Genomic DNA, 8838 nt, shown 5'->3' with positions numbered 1-8838 from the left:
AGATTAAGTCATAAAATGTAAATTGTTAATCATTTCATCTGTTGTTATATCCTGCTTACCCAACTTTTCCAAAAACCTATTTTATGCAGAGTTCTCTGGTTCAGTTTTCTTAGGGGTTTCTGAGAGTAGCCCTCCTTTCAGTTCAGTAATCACCACAAGAGTAGCCAGGTGTTAAAATCCAAATCCTTTATTATCTCCTTCAAAGTCTTGTCTCCTTGCCTGGGGCTTCTGGAATCTTGGTTTCAGTGGAGAAGCAAAGGAGAAGAGCCTGCCACCACAGTGGTGTGAGATGGAGTGAATGAATCATATCAGTCTTTGCTGGCTGTTATATACTCAGTTATCATAGGTGTGAATCTTGTAGAACTATATTAAGTACTAAGTACATATACTAAACTGGAGAACTTTTAAGCATCATACTAAACGAGATAACCATTGTCTTATCAATTCCACTGACTTAGCACCTTATAAGAATTCTTGTTTCTACATCAACTGATGCTAAGTGAAACAAGCAGAACCAGAAGATCATTATACACTTCAACAATGATACTGTATGAGGATGTATTCTGATGGAAGTGGATATCTTCAACATAGAGAAGAGCTAATCCAATTCCAATTGATTAATGATGGACAGAATCAGCTACATCCAGTAAAGGAACACTGGGAAATGAGTGTAAACTGTTATTTTTACCTTCTGAATCCAATTCTTCCTGTGCAACAAGAAATTCGGTTCTGCACATATATATTGTACGTAGAATATACTATAACATATTTAATATGTATGGGAATGCCTGCCATCTAGGGGAGGGAGTGGAGGGAAGGAGGGGAAAATTCGGAGCAGAAGGGAGTGCAAGGGATAATGTTATAAAAAATTACCCATGCATATGTACTGTCAAAAAAAAAGTTATAATTATAAAATAAAATAAAAATTAAAAAAAAAAAGAATTCTTGTTTCAAGTTCAGACTTCTGGCCCATAACATCTTCCACTTTCTTTTGTTTTAGAACATAGGTGGTGATGTCCTCCCTGGCTTCTCAGAGAGGTGAAAACTCCAAAAAGAAAGTGATCATGTCTTGCCTGACTCAACAAAGGGGTGAAAACACTAAAAAGGAGGTGATCACTCCCTCCCTGACCTCTCAGGAAGGGAGATGAAAACCAAAGGAAAATGGAGAATCAAACAGATTAGCAAGTTTCTGAAGGGTCTCACTTGAAACAGGTACACATAAATCCATCAAAATGGGGGGTATTACAAAACAAACAGCATGAATCAACATGAGGACTTATACATGTCCATAAGTCCTAGAAATAGTCCAAAACTAATCTACTGTCCATTACTTCATGTGTCAGGAATGCAATAATTCCTGCAAATTTTGAAGTACTGCAATAGTCTCATTTTGTCAGGGAATCCAATGATTCCTGCAGATTTTGAAAGATCATTAGTCTCATTATCAGCCATATTCTTTCAGTGTCAGATGTTTTTTAGGTCTTCTCCTTTGTTTCGAGGTTTTTCTCCTTTTCTGTCTCTCTCCAATGGACAAGGCGAATACAGCTCATTGGCACCCGTCTGATTCCTTCTCTGTAGAGATATAAGCAAACCCTTTCTCCCAAGCATTATTAACTGAATTATAACAGAGGTGTGAGGAAACTCAACCCTTCCTGATGCTTGGCTGGTAAAGAATGATGATTAATTCAGGAATAGAGCTTTGTTCAGCCAAATCAGTTTAGTTTCCTCAAGCCCACTCCTTATTGAATATCTTGCTCCTGCAAGGTTCACTAAATCTCTTTTTAGTCATTGTCAAAAGACCTATGAGGATCTCATTTTTTTTCCATTTCCAATCTACACTATCTGGGAAGTTGGCCCTGGGTCAGACCAAGCCCAGAACTCTGGGATAAAGGAAAACTAGGATTTTAAATTATGAATTTCTTAAATTAATTTTTAATCCTCCCTACCTATCAAGCAATGATGAGCTAAACTGAAGAATGACAGAATGAGAGCTGGAAGAGATTTTGGTGACCAAAAGACAGTTCAACTTCCTTATTATTTTTTTTACAGATGAAGAAACTAAAGTTCTCTGCTTTACCTAATATCATATCATCATATTATGATATTTAAGGTTCACAAAGTGTTTTACCCATGTTAAGTCATTTGATATTAATTTAATGATCTTATTAATATTAATTATTTTATTTATGTTAATAATTACTCATAACAATTAGCACTTATTTAGCACTTTAAGATTGAAAAGTGTTTTAATGTTATTTGGTATTAATTCAATGATCATATTAACAATATTAATATATTTATTAATAATTATTATTCATAACAGCTAGCATTTATTTAGCACTTTAAGGTTCAGAAAGTGCTTTATTCATGTTGTCACTTGATATTAATTTAATGATTGTATTAACAATATTGATATTAATTTTTATTAATATTAATAATTATTCATAATAAGTAAGACTTATTTAGTACTTTTAAGTTTCACAAACTACTTTACCTATGATAAGCCATTGATCAACAATAAGAGACAGTTGCTATTATTTCCCCAATTTTATTATTAGGGAAATTGAGGCTGGAGAAAGCTATGGGACTTAAACCAATGGTCACATAGCTAGTAAGTGTCTGAGGCTGAATTCCAAGTCTGAGTCCAACAGTTTCAACCATTGTACCATCCAACCACCTGGCAGAGGAATATTCACACTCAATAATCCAGAATCCAAATTCATAGTTCTGTCCACTCTTCCTCCTTCCTTTGATTTTTTTTTTTTTTTTTTTTTTTGAGGCTGGGGTTAAGTGACTTGCCCAGGGTCACACAGCTAGGAAGTGTTAAGGTCTGAGACCAGATTTGAACTCTGGTCCTCCTGAATTCAGGGCTGGTGCTCTATCCACTGCGCCACCTAGCTGTCCCCCTTTTTAAACTTTTTAAACTTCTGGGGAGCCTGGACATATTCCTTAACTAATCCCTTTTTGGAAGCATTAGAGTACAGCATAAAAAGTAAAGGGATTTGGGAGCAGTGAGATGGTACAGTGGGTAGAACACTGTCCTTGAAGTCAGGAGGACCTGGGTTCAAATGCAGACTAAGACACTTCAAGCTTCCTGGTTGTGTGACCCTGAGCAAGTCCCTTAACCTCAATTCCCTTACTTTTTTTTTTTTTTTTTTTTTTTTAAGACTGGAATTTGTAGTCAAGAGGATCTTAGTTCCAATCCAACTTTGCTACCTAAAATCTTGGACCACTCCATCTCTCTAGGACTCTGTTTACTCATCTGTAAAATGATGGGGTTGGAGTAAATAGCCTCCAAAGATAAGTCAACCATCCTATGATGTTCTTGCTAGCCAGGGCCTGGGACCCTGGACCTGTTATCCATGAACCCTTTCCCACTCACATCCCTAAGCATCATCAGCCTTGCCTATCGAACTAATCTAGGATGATGATGTTTGAACAGGCCCAGCATACACATGCAAAGGAGCAGCAGATCATAGCACTTTGGGGCATTGAGGAAGTAGATGCCCTCATCACCACCTTCTTTGTTGGAATCCCTTTTTTCCACCAATCAAGTGGAGCATGGTTCCTCTGAATGCAAATCTATTCCCAGAAACACTTGGAAGGTTACACAGAGAAGACACCAATGCAATGCAAACAGTAGATTAAATCATCAGGGTTTTCCAATTAGAAGCAACCATCTAATCCTACTGATTCCCATTGTGTCTATGCCCAATAAATGGTCCCCATCTCTGCTTGAAGATTTCCATTGAGGGGGAAATCCACTGCCACTGAGTCAGCCATTTGTACTTTAGAAAGGTTAGGAATTCTGTTAGGATATCCACCCTGAAGGGGTATTTTGGCAAATTTCACCCAATGTTGCTGCTTATGCCCTTGGAGCTCCAGAATGATAAATTTAATCTCTCTTCCACTTGGCAATTCTTCAACTGCTTGAAAACTCTTATCCTGTCTCCCCGGAGTGTTCTCTAAATCCCAGGGGATCAGACACTCCCAATAGCAAATTTCCTTGATGATGTTATGCCCTGAATTATTAAAATTATTATAGTCCCACCCCTTTTTCTTTGCCATTAGGTCTGGGAGAAATTGAGTCATGAAAAATCTCAAAGCTCTGGCCACTTTACAATCCAATGTACCATAAAACTCCAGGTGCCTTATCAATCCTTGCTGGGATAATTCCCTCTCCATTTGAGTATTGCCCCTTGCCAGGCTGTGTCCTGTCCTGACCTTCTTATCTTGACCCTTATCCTGGGAGGACTAAGTCATGATCCTTTCCTGGAATTATGGCTTGTCTGCTCACCTAGTGTTCCCGCACCTCTTCTCTTGTCTTTTTTTCCCCTATAGCTAAAACCCTATAAAAGTTTTCTGACTTAGTTGTTCACTGATGAATGCTTTGGACAAGAATCCCATGCCACCAGCTAGCCTAAACTCTCCACAACTAAAATATTAAAAACTAATCTTTGTCATGCCTCAGTTTCTCTAGCAGTATGGAAAGACAATCCATGCACTTCTATCCAACTGTCTAAAATAAAATGTTCAGTCCCTTGTCAGAAAAGCAAATATTTCACATGTTCCATTTTGTTGGAAAAGAAGGCAGGAGATGAAAGTTTCCTTACCCTATCTTATACTTTGCATTTTAATTTTTTCTGTAGATTCATATTTGAACTTTTTGTCCCCTTTCATTAGAAAGCAAACCTCCCTAAATGTACACAAAAAGACAATAGCAATGATCAAGAATTCTTTTTTTTTTTTTTTTTTTTTTTTTTTTTGAGGCTGGGGTTAAGTGACTTGCCCAGGATCACACAGCTAGGAAGTGCTAAGTATCTGAGACCATATTTGAACTTAGGTCCTCCTGAATTCAGGGCTGGTGTTCTATCCACTGCGCCACCTAGCTGCCCCTAGAGTAGAATTCTTTAGAGAAAAAAAAGGGTAGTAATCAATGATTTCAAAGTCTATCTTTAAAAAGATTTAATCTAGAATGAGTTCTATATTATATATCAGTCATATTAATATTGTTTTAGATGCATGTATATATGTATATCTATATGTAGGTGTATATGTATATGTCTGCATATGTATGTACATATATGTGTGTGTGTATGTGTGTGTGTATGTGAAAATGTATATAAATGTATCCTTACTTAATTGTAGCTTGCTGGAAGGAGGTAAGGACAAAAAAATATATGATATATATTTGGAATCCTCCTGGATGTTGTGCTGGGCATGTGACAATCTCTTATCTTTTTCTTTATTTTTTTTTAAGTTTTACTTAAACATTTTAAAAATGGGGTGGGGGAAGTAAGGCCCCAAAAGTAGAGATTGTTTTCATTCCTACCTCAATAAGTAGCACAGTACCTTGACACATAGGAAATGCTTAACAAATGGTTGACATCAACCTCTTAAATTACCCATATATGGAACTTCCAGACTGCATCACTACTATTCCTTATGTTTTAGGACTTAACTGTTTCCTAAGAGATTTCTCTAGTATCCCTTCTGCTCCTTCTGGAGGATCAGAGATAACAGACCCTGATAATCCAAGAGCTATTTTTATTTGGGGGGGGTTATCTTGTTTGCTTAGGTTTTTTAACCTGATGCAGTCTTAAGAAGGGAAGGAAAAGAAGAAAAAAGGTCAAGTTTAAGTATCCTAGAATCCTTGTGCTAAAAGGGCTTATCTAGAACAAAACTGCTTAAACTTAGACCTCATATGGAGTCCCATAACTTAATGGGAAGGGGGGTTGTGAACAATTTAGCAATGATAAAAGGTGTAAAATAGTCTGCCAAGATTTAATTTTTATGTAAAAATAAACAAATAGATGCATTTTATTAGTAGCCCCAACCTCCAGGAAAACTAGATTTGAGAACTTAAAATGGCCCAGAAATCCCAAAACCCCTTTTGCACACCTTAAAGGACTCCTCTTCTTCCCTCCTGCATAACATTAGCAGCAGAAATCTTATGCCCTTGTCTTTGATATATACCCTTAACAAACAGTTGCAAATATATCACATAAGGAAGCAGATAATCTGTTTGCTGGTTTCTTTAGACCTTATAAAAGTCTCTATGTCCTTTTGTTTGGGGACCACATGATTTGGATATTGATCCCATGTGGCCAAAATTAATAAATTCTCCAATTAATTTAAAAATTAACATCTCAACTCATCTCTATATCTTGGCACAAAAGTATAGTAATTTGTTTTTCATCATCAAAATTATATGTATACCAAAGAATTATATTAGAAAATACCTTTACACCCAAAGAAATACTAAAGAGGGGAAAGGGACCTGTATGTGCCAAAATGTTTGTGGCAGCCCTTTTCATAGTGGCTAGAAGCTGGAAGATGAATGGATGTCCACCAATTGGAGAATGGTTGGGTAAATTATGGTATATGAATGTTATGGAATATTATTGTTCTGTAAGAAATGACCAGCAGGAGAAATACAGAGAGGCTTGGAGAGACTTACATGAACTGATGCTGAGTGAAATGAACAGAACCAGAAGATCATTATACACTTCAACAATGATACTGTACGAGGATGTATTCTGATGGAAGTGGATTTCTTCAATATAGAGAAGAGCTAATTCAGTTCCAATTGATTAATGATGGACAGAATCAGCTACATCCAGAAAAGGAACACTGGGAAATGAGTGTAAACTGTTATTTTTACCTTTTGAATCCAATTCTTCCTGTGCAACAAGAAATTCGGTTCTGCACATATATATTGTACGTAGAATATACTATAACATATTTAATATGTATGGGAATGCCTGCCATCTAGGGGAGGGGTGGAGGGAAGGAGGGGAAAATTCGGAGCAGAAGGGAGTGCAAGGGATAATGTTATAAAAAATGACCTATGCATATGTACTGTCAAAAAATGTTATTAAATTAATAAAAATAAATTTAAAAAAGAAAATACCTTTACAAATTATCAGTAAATGTTTGATTTGTATACCTAATTTATTTACATATCTGTACCTGGGATAATGTAAAAATTTCTACAGTGAAAAAGGGCCAAGAGTGGAAAAAGTTGAAGAAGCCCTGCTCTAGAGCATGCACAAATCTGTATCCTTGTGCCATCTCAGCCATCATAAGGCATACAAGATCATCCTGAACTTGGTAAGTTTTGTTGTGCCACAGTTCCTTTTTGTTGGACTGCCTCAGTTTCCCTAATTGTCCTGCCTCAGTTTCCCTGAACTGTTCTACCTCAGTTCCTTTTTTTTTTATTCTGCCTAAATCCTCCTGGTTGCAATACCTCCCCCTCCTGCTCATCAAGACTGAGATAATTAGGGCTTCCAAAAGATCCAAATGTCCTATCTCAGACACCTAACTGACATTGTCTCCCTCTATGTCTTCAGACTTCCTGCCTCTAGTTTACTATCTCCTTTACTCCCAATTTGTAAGAATTTATGGTCCTACCCCTACTCCATCAGAACCAGATGTCTGTTCCAGCTCTCAGTGCTCACACTCTGTCCCTGAGGCCCTCTACCCAGGTTGCTTAGAGCCATATATATTTCATGGGAACCTCATATTCCCTGCTGGATGATTTGAGACATCAGCCTGGGGACAACATGCCCCCAGCACAATCTCTCCCTCTCAAATAAAATATTAGAAATCCTCTAATCTCTATCTTGCCTCAATATTACAGTTTCAGGAGAGTCAAGTCCACAACCTTTATTCACCCCTCATTTCCTCACGTGTAGGAAGGTAGACAGTAAAACTTGTTCCCTCTGATTGCCTCTGCAGCCAGTTTCTCCCAGGGTGGTTGGTCTCTGGTGGTGACAGCTTCTCCTCTTCATAACCCTTCTTCTTACCCAAGAAACTCAACTGCTTCCCAGGGAGCACATTTGAGGCCAAGGACAAACCATAAGTCTCTCATCTGGTGGTTTTACTTGATTTAAAATATATATATTTATCAATTATCAAGCATTTATTTCTTCTTTCTCCAACATCCCCTCAGAAAAGAATACATAAACAAAGAAATACAGAACTCCTGTATCACAAAGTACAATCAAGCAAGACAAATTTCCAGATTGGTCACATCAGGAAAGCTCTTATGTGGATTACTACATATTAATCTGACAGTCATCTCATTTCTTCTTTGTCAGGCCTCTGGAATCATGCATTTAGTTAATAGAGTTTTTAAGTCTTTCAGAACTGCTGGGTTTTAAAATAATGATTTTAAAATATAAATAGTTTTTCTGTTTTTGCTCATCTCATGATGACTCAGTTCAAACAAGGTTTTCCATGGTTCTTTGAAACCTATTTCTAATTTCTTCCAGAAAAATAATCCATCATATGCACATGCCATATTTTGTTCAACCATTACCCTAATTAATGGTACTCCTTTAGTCCACACTTTTTTGCCATCTCAAAAATACTATAAATACATTTGCATATGTGGCACCTTCCCTTTCAAAGAGTTCTTTGGGCCATGCTGGACAGCTGGGTCAGAGGGATGTCACCCAATTTTATTCTGTGTTCTTGTATTTTTAGAGAAAAAAGAAAAGAAAAAAGTTCAATTTCTGTCAGGGTATATAGTCCACCTACGCTGCAGTTTAAGGCCTGGAGGTCTGTCAAACCCCACTAGACTTCCCTTGACCTTAGACAATTCTTTATGATCTAGATAAATGCTGTAGCTCCTTCTCTGCATCCCTGTTTCTTCTCCTGTAACATGAGAGACTTGGAGTACATTAACTCCTAAGTGCCCTCCGGTCCTAAATGGAGAGTTTTGTTCCTGCTAGTTTCCCCCATCAAACACTTTACTCGTGGTTCCTTAGTGTTTGAGTCGGTTGGCACGTTCGGTTGGCACGTTCGGGGTGCTTCAGGAGCCCTCCCGTGATC

The sequence above is a fragment of the Sminthopsis crassicaudata genome, chromosome 3 (genome assembly GCF_048593235.1).
Source record: "Sminthopsis crassicaudata isolate SCR6 chromosome 3, ASM4859323v1, whole genome shotgun sequence".
Lineage (NCBI taxonomy): Eukaryota > Metazoa > Chordata > Mammalia > Dasyuromorphia > Dasyuridae > Sminthopsis > Sminthopsis crassicaudata.
Note: the sequence above shows the minus strand (reverse complement) of the source record.